General features: G+C 39.8%; 1 protein-coding gene across 1 annotated transcript in view; it reads right to left on the minus strand.

Annotated features, from left to right (window-relative positions):
* The window catches only part of LOC115107209 (cadherin-23-like), a 578,454-nt gene extending 573,552 nt beyond the window's left edge, over positions 1-4,902 (minus strand). The window contains exon 1 of the mRNA XM_065008058.1: positions 4,560-4,902. The gene's annotated coding sequence lies outside the window, so the exon portion shown is untranslated. The remainder of the gene's footprint in view (positions 1-4,559) is intronic.
* Between the last annotated feature and the right edge of the window lie 8,395 nt (positions 4,903-13,297).

Below are 13,297 nucleotides of genomic sequence, written 5' to 3' on the forward strand. Positions count from 1 at the left end.
TAGATAAAATTGTTTACATGCTGTTTACATTCTTTATTGTAACCACAATGTCACAAATAATTTGTATCTACCTTTCCAAATACTTTGAGTATGGGATTTACACGTGCGCTTTTCATGTCATTTTTCGTTAAATCCAGTTCGGATTTAAGTATAACTTCTGACTGACGACTTTAGTGAGAGGTCTAATGCTCCAATATTTGATCATGTCTGCCCTCCAAATTCATATTTAAGGGGCATTTTTCGCGCCATTATTAGTTACACTGTTTTAGTTTGAATGTTCAGACAGGCACTAAGAACAGCGGGAACGTTTCCCTAGTCAGCACCATTATTAATGCAATGCTGCTTAAAGTGTTGCTCTGTGCTACCCAGTGGGGCAGGGTGGGGGGGGGGGGGGGGTCACCCTCCGTACCCCTTCCTCCTTCTCCCTTCTCGCTTCTCCATGGGCTAAGTCCGTATTCTGTGCGCTGCTCTGCGACCGTCCCGTGCCTCCTGCCCTGAAAAGTGTGCGCCTACAGCTATCTCAGTGGATAAAGCAGAACTGTAAGGCCATCCCATTGTGCGCCACCTGGGAGCCATGACCAATATACAGTGGGGCAAAAAAGTATTTAGTCAGCCACCAATTGTGCAAGTTCTCCCACTTAAAAATGTGAGAGAGGCCTGTAATTTTCATCATAATTACTATGACAGACAAAATGAGAAAAAAAAATCAAGAAAATCACATTGTAGGATTTTTAATGAATTTATTTGCAAATTATAGAAGGAGGTTTTCACTCAAAATCTCACGATACATAAGAATTTTGGTTCCAACCGCCGTGTCTTTGTGAGACGCAGAGTAGGTGAACGGATGACCCCCGCATCTGTGATTCCCACCGTGAAGCATGGAGGAGGAGGTGGTGTGATGGTATGGGGGTAACTTGCTGGTGACACTGTCTGTGATTTATTTAGAATTCAAGGCACACTTAAACCAGCATGGCTACCACAGCATTCTGCAGCAAAACACGTGAGAAAAAAATAAAAAAAATGGATTCGATTTTTTTTACTTAAGAAGTTTTTGGGGGTATTTATATTTTTGGAAACTTTTACTTTTACTCCACTACATTCCTAAAGAAAATAATGTACTTTTTACTCCTTTTTCCATGATACCCAAAAGTACTTGTTACATTTTGAATGCTTAGCAGGACAGGGAAATTGTCTAATTCACTCACTTAGAGAACATCCCATGTGTTCCATCGCAAACTGTCATAAACAAATCTCACGAGTATCCGACACTGCAAGCTACCAGCTGCTATATAATCAACACAACATTGACATCATCTTAAAAACCCAAACCTAACACAATATCTGCCAATGAATTTCCAGGAATATTGACCCAGTCTGTCTGTGTGGTGCGAGCATTTGTCTATCACTCCGTGTGTAGCCAGTTGACATGATAACCCTCGTGGGTTGACAAAAATAATTTCCCAAAAACCTTCTCAATTAAATGTTAACTGCAAAGTATATCATGAGTAAGTACACCACTTGTCCAAAGTTTTAGAACACCTACTCATTCAAAGGTTTTTCTTTATTTTACTATTTTCTACATTGTAAAATAATAGTGAAGACAAATGTGTTAAACAAATCAAAATATATTTTATATTTGAGATCCTTCAAATAGCCACCCTTTGCCTTGATGACAGCTTTGTACACACTTGACATTTTCAAAAACCAGCTTCATGAGGTAGTCACCTGGAATGCATTTCAATCAACAGGTGTGCCCTGTTAAAAGTTAATTTGTGGAATTTCTTTCCTTTTTAATTAATGCATTTGAGCCAATCAGTTGTGTTGTGACAAGGTAGGGGAGGTATACAGAAGATATCACTATTTGGTAAAAGACCAAGTCCATATTATGGCAAGAACAGCTCAAATAAGACATGAAGGTTAGTCAATACGGAACATTTCAAGAACTTTGAAAGTTTCTTTAAGTGCAGTCCAAAAACCATCAAGCGCTATGACGAAACTGGCTCTCATGCTGCAGAGGATAAGTTCATTAGAGTTACCAGCCTCAGATATTGCAGCCCAAATAAACGCTTCACAGAGTTGAAGTAACAGACACATCTCAACATCAACTGTTCAGAGGAAACTGTGTGAGTCGGGGCTTTGTGGTCAAATTGCTGCAAAGAAACCACTACTAAAGGACACCAATAAGAAGAAGAGACTTGCTTGGGCCAAGAAACACGAACAATGGACAATAAACCGGTGGAATTTTTTCTTTGGGTCTAGAGTTCAAATTTTAGATTTTTTGTGTGACGCAGTGTGGGTAAACGGATGATCTTTGCATGTGTATTTCCCACCGTAAAGCATGGAGGAGGAGGTGTTATGGTGTGGGGGTGCTTTGATGGTGATAATGTCTGTGATTTCTTTTGAATTTAAGGCACACTTAGCCAGCATGGCTACCACAGTATTCTGCAGCAATACACCATCCCATCTGGATTGGGCTTAGTGGGACTATCATTTGTTTTTCAACAGGGCAATGACCCAACACACCTCCAGGCTGTGTAAGGGCTATTTGACCAAGAAGGAGAGTGATGGAGTGCTTCATAAGATGACCTGGCCTCCACAATCCCCCGTCCTCAACCAAATTAAGATGGTTTGGACCGCAAAGTGAAGGAAAAGCAGCCAACAAGTGCTCAGCACTTTAAGGACCTCCTTAAAGACCGCTGGAAAAGCATTCCAGGTGAAGCTGGTTGAGAGAATGCCAAGAGTGTGAAAAGCTGTCATCAAGGCAAAGGATGGCTACTTTGAAGAATCTCAAATATATTTTGATTTGCTTGACACTTTTTTGGTTACTACATGATTCAATGTGTTATTTCATAGTTTTCATGTATTCACTAATATTCTACAATGTAGAAAATAGTTTTTTAAAAAATAAGAAAAACCCTTGAATAAGTAGGTGTTCGAAAACTTTTGACTGGTAGTGTATGTCATTTGTATCTATTATTTGTTATTAGCTCATTTTGCCATGAAATGAGCAGCACCAGTACAGAACCATCACTTGACAAGCAGATTAGACAGCACATTCCTTACTAACTAGATGTGCAATTAAAGGGCCAGATGCACAATTAAAAGGGGAATTACACCAAAAAGAAATGTTCATTTTCTTCCAGGCCTAAAATAAATGGTCTTCTGATGTGATTTAACCATTGACATCAACTCAGAAAAACCCATTTCATTATGAACAGTTGTAATTTTGAGAGTGAAAAAATAAATAAAACTGAGAACTTAATTTGGGAAAATATAAAACATAATTTAGGGGTAAAAATCACTGATTTTATAGGGGCCCCCTTAGAGTTGATTATTAACCATTATTTTACCAAGTACAGTATATTGACAGAAAATATAGTACACTACTTTCTCTTGTACACTAAGGAACTGGGGAAGAGTTTCAGAGGAGAGAAGAGAAGAATGTGCCTATTTGAAAGCTAGAATATAATTAATAGCTCACGACATGTTTCGTTTTTAAAAGTAGCTCTCATTGCTAGAAAAGGTTGGAGACCTCTGCCCTATAGGCACTTTACATGCTCAGCATGTTGCATGAAATCCCTCTTGGATGGCTAAAGTTGGATAGTGGTTTAAAAACTGAAAGAAAGAAACAGTCTTGTTTTTATTTTCTACCCTGCAAATTACAGGGAGTGATTGAGGTTATCCGGAGTTTACAAACTATTACCATAATCATATCACTAGATAGCACCAGCACCACCTGGCCCTCGGAAACCGTGTAGTCAGCTCATCCGACAATGTGCCGCATTAGTGGAGCTGATCCAAGGCCAGGGGCAAATTACAGAGTCGAAGCTTAACCTCGCGCGACAATGGCACAGCAGTGGGTTCAGGCAACACATAAATAAATAACGGCGCGAGCGCGATACGGCGCTTACCAGCAGGTGCACCTTTTAAATCTTCGGAGCTACCTGAGACAAGTCCACGCACCTGATAACCCCGAAGCTGAATGCACAAGACAGTATTTGATTCTATTTAGTTAGTGTCATTGCCCGTAAATGTGTAATAGTCTTGCTTGCGTTGGCTACAGTTTAGAATGTGATATAGCCTAAAGAATTGCAATACATCCCGACAAACATATTCAATTTTTCTGGAATCACGATGTGCATATATACCTTTTCCCAGACGCCCTATGTGAAACCAGCCATACAGGCTAGGCTGAGGTCTTTTTTCAAATAGGCTACGTTTGTGATAAGTTTAACTAATTCCCGTCTGTGCGAAACATATAGTAGCCTATATCGACTGAAGTGTTCGTCCTACTTGGCATTGGCTGTATGTGCACTTATAAATAAGACCCTGCTAGATATTGAACACGGCATGTTTGCTAGATAGTAGCCGGAGCAAATCCAGCAATAAACAGCCTAGTATGCTAGTAGCCTAAAAACTATACTCAACTAAACTCAATCGGTTAAGTGAAAAGTAAAAAACATAAAAGGCTCACTTCGTCCATGCAATGTGCTCATCGCTCTACCGCTATTGCACCACCAAATGTAAAAAATCATATATTATATATCATCCAATCTTACCTGCCTCGTCCGTGTCCGTCTTGGGTTGAATGATTTTAGATTCTGTCAAATGTCCTGCTGTGATGCGTCACTAAGGCTATAGTATAGGTAGGTTAGTTTTTTTTTTTTTCTCCCTTTCTCTCGCTCTTCAATTCTCTTCTCTTCTTCTCTCCCGCTCACGACAACACTTTTTCCATCTCCAGTCGAAAAGGTCGGCTCCTGACTTTGGCTGTTCACTTCAACTTCACCTCAGCATAGGCTACAGCTAAATCCGACCCTGGTGTTAATGTCTATGATACGGAAACGAGCAAATGCTCTTTTCAGCGCGAACTTGCCTTTGACTATTTTCCGGTTCCAACTCCCGGTGTCGCTTATCCTTGCTGTAGCATAATATAACAACTGGATGCAGTGCCGGCAATGGTCGTTTGGGTTAGAGGCTTTTTTGCAGTTTTATTGCTAAATTCCTGCAGTTCTACCCATTTTGCCATGGGGTGGAGACCATTTTTTGCCATTTCAAAGCAAATGTTCTGCAATTCTACACATTTTGCCAATATTTATGCCATGTTAATGATATCTGATTGACAGTGGCTAACAAAATCAATGGGGAATTTGGCCATGATTAGGCTCCTAAAATGATAGCTGGCTAGACTAATTTACCAAAAAACAAATGTGTTAGCTGACATGACTAATTGAGTGACTGGCAGTGACCAAAATAACAAGAGAAAAACTGAAATTGCAATGATTAATTACATCAAGCTTGTGGATTTGCTGTTTGTTTTGGTTGTGTTTCAGGTTATTTTGTGCCCAATAGAAATGAATGGTAAATCATGTATTATTTCATTTTGGAGTCACTTTTATTGTAAATAAGAATAATCTTTCTAAAGGCTTCTACATTAATGTGGGTGCTAACATGATTTCAGATAATCCTGAATGATTCGTGAACAATGATGAGTGAGAACGTTACATAGGCATACATATCCTAACCCCCTTAACCTCCCCTGTAATTGTAATGGTCAGAGGTTAGCATGTCTGGGGGGTATGATATTTGTGTGTCTGTATTTTTTGCACTCATCATTATTCACAATTCATTCAGGGCTATCTGTAATCATGGTAGCATCCCCTAGATCTAGAAACATATTATATTCTTATTTACAATAAAAGTGACTCCAAAATTACACAATACATTATTTACCATTTATTTATATTGGTCCTGGGTCTCCAGTTTGCAAAAGAAAAGGTTGAAGTACCCTGGTCTATTCAACGACTGTATAGTATTTCCATCTAGTGTATAAAACAAGTATTGCGACTTTGAAACAATTTGATGGGCCTAATTTAACAATCAATGCATGAAAAACTAGTGATGCATATAGGCTATGTTCTACAATTTGATGTGTAATTTAGTATGTTATAATTTATAAGTGCACATTTCTGATCACATGAAAGCACCACACATTAAAGTAATATTCATAGGCTTATGTTTGGTTAAGAGAGCTGAAATTAGACTCACTTAATGTCACCCTTCTGATCACAAAAACAAATAGGCATTCCAAAACTTTTGAGCCCAATAACAAACATTATTGGGCCCTTAAACTTGATAACAAAATGCCTGTCTTGTGTGCTAATTTATAATCCCCTATGGCCAAATTCAAATAAACAAACTACCGTGCTTTAAAATTATATTTTATAAATTGTAAAAACATGTTTTTTTAACAGCAAAACAACACATGCATTCTCTCTCAAAGTAATGTCTTAACTTATTAATCAATATAGGCCTACTATTTAGTGACACATTGTGTGCTGTTTTAATGAAGACAAGTGCCTGAAGGTTTTGCAACTGTATGGTTTCTCTCCCCTGTGAATCCTTTGGATTCCATAGTCACCAAATCTTTGGCTACAGTCACCTTCTCATGTTTCTTGAGGTAAGCAGACAAAGTGAAGCTATTTTCACAATGCTTACACTGGAAAGGCTTCTCATGCATTCTGAGCTTATTCGCTGCCACAGTGTGAGCAACAATAGGGTTTCTCTCCCGAGTGTGCACTGATGTGTCCTGAAGTATCATACTGCTTTGAAACTCTTGTAGCATTGTGTAGCACACTGTAGCACACTGAGCAGCTGTAAGGCCTCTCTCCAGATTGAATCCACCATGTCATTTGAAAGGCTCAGAGTTTATTTTATTTAACTAAGTCAGTTAAGAACAAATCCTTATTTTCAATGATGGCCTAGGAACAGTGGGTTAACTGCCTTGTTCAGGGGCAGAATGACAGATTTTTATGTTGTCAGCTTGGGGATTCGATCTTTCGGGTACTAGTCAACGCTAACCTCTTAAGACTCTAGGGGCAGTATTTCATTTTTGGATAAAAAAGACGTGCCCGTTTTAAGCGCAATATTTTGTCACGAAAAGATGCTCGACTATGCATGGAATTGATAGCTTTGGAAAGAAAACACTCTGACGTTTCCAGAACTGCAAAGATTTTCACTGTGAGTGCCCTAGAACAAAAACTTCAGGCAAAACCAAGATGTTTCTGCACCCAGGAAATGAACAGGATTTCTGAGGCTACGTTTTGCATTATCTCCTTATATGGCTGTGAATGCGACAGGAATGAGCCTACCCTTTCTATCGTTTCCCCAAGGGGTCTGGAGCATTGTGACGTATTTGCAGGCATATCATTGGAAGATTGACCATAAGAGACTACATTTGCCAAGTGTCGGCACGGTGTCCTGCGTTGAAATTGGTGCGCAAAACTCAGCTGCTGGTATTTTTCCATGGGGGTTTTGAGAAAAACCATGCTTTCACGAACGGCATATCAATGAAGAGATATTTGACAAAACACCTTCAGGATTGATTCAAACAACGTTGGCCATGTTTCGGTCGATATTATGGAGTTAATTCGGAAAAAAGTTTGACGTTTTGGTGACTGAATTTTCGGTTCGTTTCGGTAGCCAAATGTGTAGTTACAAAACGGAGCGATTTGACCTACACAAAGAATCTTTCAGGAAAAACTGTACATCTGCTATGTAACTGAGAGTCTCCTCATTGAAACATCTGAAGTTCTTCAAAGGTAAATTATTTTATTTGATTCCTTTGCTGGTTTTTGTGAATATGTTGCGTGCTAAATGCTACGCTAAATGCTAAGCTAGCCATCAACACTCTTACACAAATGATTGATTTTCTATGGTTCAAAAGCATATTTTGAAAACCTGAGATGACAGTGTTGTTAAGAAAAGGCTTAGCTTGAGAGCAGGCATATTGATTTCATTTCATTTGCGATTTTTAGAAATCGTTAACGTTGCGTTATGGTAATGAGCTTGAGGCTGTAGTCACGATACCGGATCCGGGATGGGTCGGACTAGGCTACCTGCCACGCCAGGGTGACTGAATGCCTTCCCATAGTCAGTGCAGCTGTACGGCCTTACTCCAGAGTGCACCGGTTTATAGTAGACTTTCAGTTTATAAACGCTCTTCCTACATTGGTTACAACAATTCTTCTTCAGTAGCATATTGTTTGAGCCTGTGTGAAGTAGGATGTGAAATCTGAAACCACTTGAAGCTGGGATGTCCCTCCTACCATTGCATTTGCTCTTCCGACTGTCCATCAACTCCTGGCTGAACCCTATGTCACAGCCACTGACAAAGCACATGCCTGCATCATCACGGTAGCACATTCAGAGATCGGTTTATAGCCATTAATCTAAATTAATTTATAGATTTTAAACACAAAAAACACTGTCATAGACAGACAATATTAATATGAGATGAAAGAAGAGCTCATAATAAGTTCAGGAATCCAAACTAGAGCTCTGTGAAACATTTACAGCGATGTGGGCAGACGTTTTGATCAAGAGAGACCTTTAGAAAATATGCACATTTTCTCTAACACTAAACATAAAAATACGTGTGTCTCAAGGTCCTGGAGTGGCCTAGCCAGTCTCCAGTCCTGAACCCAATAGAAAATCTTTGGAGGGAGCTGAAAGTCCGTATTGCCCAGCGACAGCCCCGAAACCTGAAGGATCTGGAGAAGGTCTGTATGGAAGAGTGGGCCAAAATCCCTGCTGCAGTGTGTGCAAACCTGGTCAAGAACTACAGGAAACATATGATCTCTGTAATTGCAAACAAAGGTTTCTGTACCAAATATTAAGTTCTGCTTTTCTGATGTATCAAATACTTATATCATGCAATAAAATGCAAATTAATTACTTAAAAATCATACAATGTGATTTTCTGGGTTTTTGTTTTAGATTCTGTCTCTCACAGTTGAAGTGTACCTATGATAACAATTACAGACCTCTACATGCTTTGTAAGTAGGAAAACCTGAAAAATCATCAGTGTTTCAAATACTTGTTCTCCCCACTGTAAGTCATTTCAAGCCTTATTCATACTGTTTTGTTGAAGGAAAAACATGATAACATTTTTCATATTTGTACTGTGTACTTGAGCTTGTGTCCTCAAAAGTGACTACACCTCAGCATTTTATGATTTTTTTTTACCGGAAAGGTGAGATTTTAACGTTTCTTGGGGTATGCATACTAGTTATTATTTAAGGAACTCTCATGACAAATAATTACTTTTGGGGATTACGTAGATTACATTTTGTCACGTGTGCTCCCTTTCTGGCCGAGGTCAGCAGGCTGCTTGTTTATGGCGCACACCTGTCACCAGCATGCACATTTGCGCATAATGACACTCACATGGGCTCCATAACCTCATTGATTACCTGCCCTTTATATGTCACTCACTTTGGTTTCTTCCCCAGTCGTCATTGTTTCTGTTGCTGTTTGTGTTTCTTGTTTTGGTCATTTATTTATTAAATGTATTCACTCCCTGAACTTGCTTCCCAACTCTCAGCGTACATCGTTACACATTTTCAATTATATTTAGTTACAGTTAACTGGTTTTAAGGAAGTGGGAAAAAGGTATATCAATGTTGCTCTCTGAATCCATGCTAACGGCCTCTGATAGGTTTGTTTTTATCTTTCTTTACAGAATGCTAAATTGACACTGCTGATAAGTGTCTTAAAACTGTGGCTTCACCTCCAATGCAGAATGTGACCAATATTCACCGTCCTCGTCAGAGCAATAGCCTAAGTGAAAGGTTATACTAGTGTGAAATAATGGTCTCCTGTAGTTGGGACCAAAGCACAGAGATGAAAAAAGAGCTTTCTTGAAATCAATCTCCGCTGACTGGGTAAAGCTTAGCTAACCTGTGTTTGTGAATTGTGTCAAAGGCTTCATTGCTGATTAGCTGTGGCTTACTATTTTTCCCCTTGTGTCGATGTGTATAAGATGTCTTACCTCTTCTTTCTCTGCAACTTGTATATTTTCCACCTTTGAAATTACTTGCCTCTGAGAATGTGTCTATTTTATAATTTCCTAAAGCCCAACCTCTCACCTGTCGGGAATTTGATGAATTTGTCTTTCATTTAATGATTGTTCCTTGATTGAGGTTTGAAATCCCACAAGCAGATGTGTGGGATGGCATCCCTGGGTTTGTGCAACGGATATGAGGATTATTGTGTCATTCCGTTAGTATATTTTCTTAAAATAAACACAACATTTAGAAGTGTTTTAAAACTTATCAAAACAGATATCCATTTACTTCCTTCATCTTTTCATCTCTTTGTCTGCATCCCAAATGAAATAACTGAGAGTGGGGGAAGTTTAGCCTTTTTTTGCATTCAGAATCACTCTGTCAAGGGAAATATAGTATTCTTTAAAAAAGTATATACATATATTTCAGGATGTTGTGTATCCCTGGAAATAATCAGAATCCATGAGAACATTACAGTATTGAAAACATAGCTTGTCCAAAAAAGGTGGTCTCTTGGCACAACTTGCCCCAGGTATGGGGTAAATTGAACCATGGGACAGGGTAAGTTAAGGGAGCTACAAATGTCTGTACTCAATGAAGTATGTGACCGACTGGCTGAAATCGGTCTTATGTAGCAAAATTTGCAATGGTGTTTTTTACATTGGATAAAAGTAGTGACTCAGAGCTACAAAATGGTATGCCATACACTGCATTTGAGGAACAATGGGAAAGTAATTATGTTTTGGAAGTTGATAAACTTGTAAACTCACTTTTGAGAAAATGGCCTTTGAATGTTTTTGGTATCTACTGGAGAGCTCTCCTTTGTCTAGACCCATTTAGCATTGTTCACACAAGATTAGGGAGGTAAGGCAATAAATAGGCCGTAGTGGCGAAGTAATTACAATATTGCAATTAACACTGGTGCGACAGATGTGCAGAACAATGTGCAAGTCGAGATACTGGTGTGCAAAGGAGCAAAACAAATTACAAAATAATAAATAAATGACAATATGGGGATGAGTTGGATGGTCTATGTACAGGTGCAATGATCTGTGAGCTTCAGTGACAGCTGATGCTTAAAATTAGTGAGGGAGACATGAGTCTCCATCTTCAGTGATTTTTGCAATTCGTTCCAGTCATTGGCAGCAGAGAACTGGAAGGAAAGGCAGCCAAAGGAGGAATTGGTTTTGGGGAGACCAGTGAAATATACCTGCTGGAGCGCATGTGCTACGGGTGGGTGCTGCTATGGTGACCAGTGAGCTGAGATATGGTGGGGCTTTACCTAGTAAAGACTTATTGTCACGACTTCCGCAGAAGTCGGTCCCTCTCCTTGTTCGGGCGGCATTCAGCGGTCGACGTCACCGGCTTTCTAGCTGCTGCCGATCCACTTTTCCTTTTCCATTTGTTTTATCTTTGTTTCACACACACCTGTTGTCAATCCCACAATCACTTGTTCATTATTTAACCCTCTGTTCCCCACATGGTTTTTGTGAGTGATTGTTTATTGTAATTTTGGTCCGTCTGTGTGTGCTCAAGATGTTACTTTGTATATTTGTCTTTTTTTGAGTAAAGCATGTTTTTTACTCATATCTGCTGTCCTGCGCCTGACTCTCTCACCAGCAACGCACAGGACTCATTACACTTATAGATGAACTGGAGCCAGTGGGTTTGGCGACGAATATGAAGCGAGGGCCAGCCAACGAGAGCATACAGGTCGCAGTGGTGGGTAGAATACGGGGCTTTGGTGACAAAACGGGTGGCACTGTGATTACTCAGCAAATTGATGCAGTCTGAGTGTTGGAGGCTATTTTGTAAATTACATCGCTAGGATCGGTAGGATAGTCAGTTTTACGAGGGTATGTTTGGCAGCATGAGTGAAGGATGCTTTGTTGCGAAATTGGAAGCTGATTCTAGATTTAATTTGGGATTGGAGATTCTTAATGTGAGTCAGGAAGGAGAGTTTACAGTCTAACCAGACACCTAGGTATTTGTAGTTGTCCACATATTCTAAGTCAGAACCTTTCAGAGTAAATGGGCGGGCTGGTGAGGGCAGCGATCGTTTGAAGAGCATGCATTTGGTTTTACTTGCATTTAAGAGCAGTTGGAGGCCACGGAAGGAGAGTTGGATGGCATTGAAGGTGGGTCACACCTTGTGCCCTTATAAGTTTATTACCCACGCCACTTAACTTCCTGCCTAGTGTTGGAAAATTTCCAGTACCTATACTGTTTTCTTTGAAGTAGAAAGTAGAATCAATATGACGTTAAATATTAGACATGTGTAAGCAGAATGAAGGCTGAGCCCATGTCAATGTACAAAGCTGGATCAACATTCAATTAACCACTAGACATGTAAAAACAGAACGTAAGCAGAATCCATATGGATGAGGCAAGGTAGACCAACACAGACTTGACTGGTCTGGGCCATATCTGATCTTGTGAAGGCTACTGGACATGCACATGGGTTAATCATAGTATACAAGAAAACCAAAGTCTGATAACATGACAATTCCCACTCTCTCTTCACCTGACTCTATGCCTTCTGGATACTTTTCTGCTGGATTCCACAAAAATTAAAGCACTAAAAAGCCTCCTCATGCTGGCCCCAGGTTCCGAAAGGTGTTCCCAAGCATTGTCATTTTCGCTTTTTTCCCCATCTCCTCCATTGCCACCTGAAAGGCAAGTGTGCATCCCTAATCAAAGCTACATCCTCTTGAGATAACTCAGCACTGTATATTCTTTCACATCATTGCTTTCAAAATGTTTTTCAGAGTACAATTACGCCAACATCTATCCACTTTTATATGATGCATTAACCAATAAAGCAGCTAACCCAACTATGAAGTTTAAAGTGTCTCCCAGACCCAACCCATCTGCATGTCTACAGTGGACTCTAGTCTCTCTCTCTCTCTCTCTCTCTCGCTTTAGCTCCGCTTCCTCTGTCATGGTGTCTTCAAGCTCACCCATTATGCATCTGGACCTCACGTCACGTGCACTATGCACCCACCGAGGAGAGACATGACGATCTTTACCGCTGCAGGTGCTATAAGGAGTAGTGGGTATGGACCAGATCTCCACAGCAGTCAAGTTCCATCCCACTTCACATCCCTATGTAAACATTCTGTCTCAAACACCTCGCATCCTGCTACAGATACATTTGCACATACAGTATATCATTCTATCTAACCCATACCACTCTAGTCACTACACCTAATGCACTTCTACAGTTATAAACATTCTCAAATCAATTAGTCAATATACATCAGTCCCTCTGGAACAATGATCACTGTTATGTTCCACGAAACCTAAAAACATATTGACTTGAAAGAGAAAAAAAGTACATGTTTAATAACTTCACGCAACCCTTGATGCAAATTAAACTGGGGAAAGAACAGTCCTTCCATTACGTTTTCTGCCCATGTTATGCTGGTCTCCATGCCCTCTCCTTCATTTT

This window comes from Oncorhynchus nerka, linkage group LG23, assembly GCF_034236695.1.
Source record: "Oncorhynchus nerka isolate Pitt River linkage group LG23, Oner_Uvic_2.0, whole genome shotgun sequence".
In the NCBI taxonomy this organism is placed as follows: Eukaryota; Metazoa; Chordata; class Actinopteri; order Salmoniformes; family Salmonidae; genus Oncorhynchus; species Oncorhynchus nerka.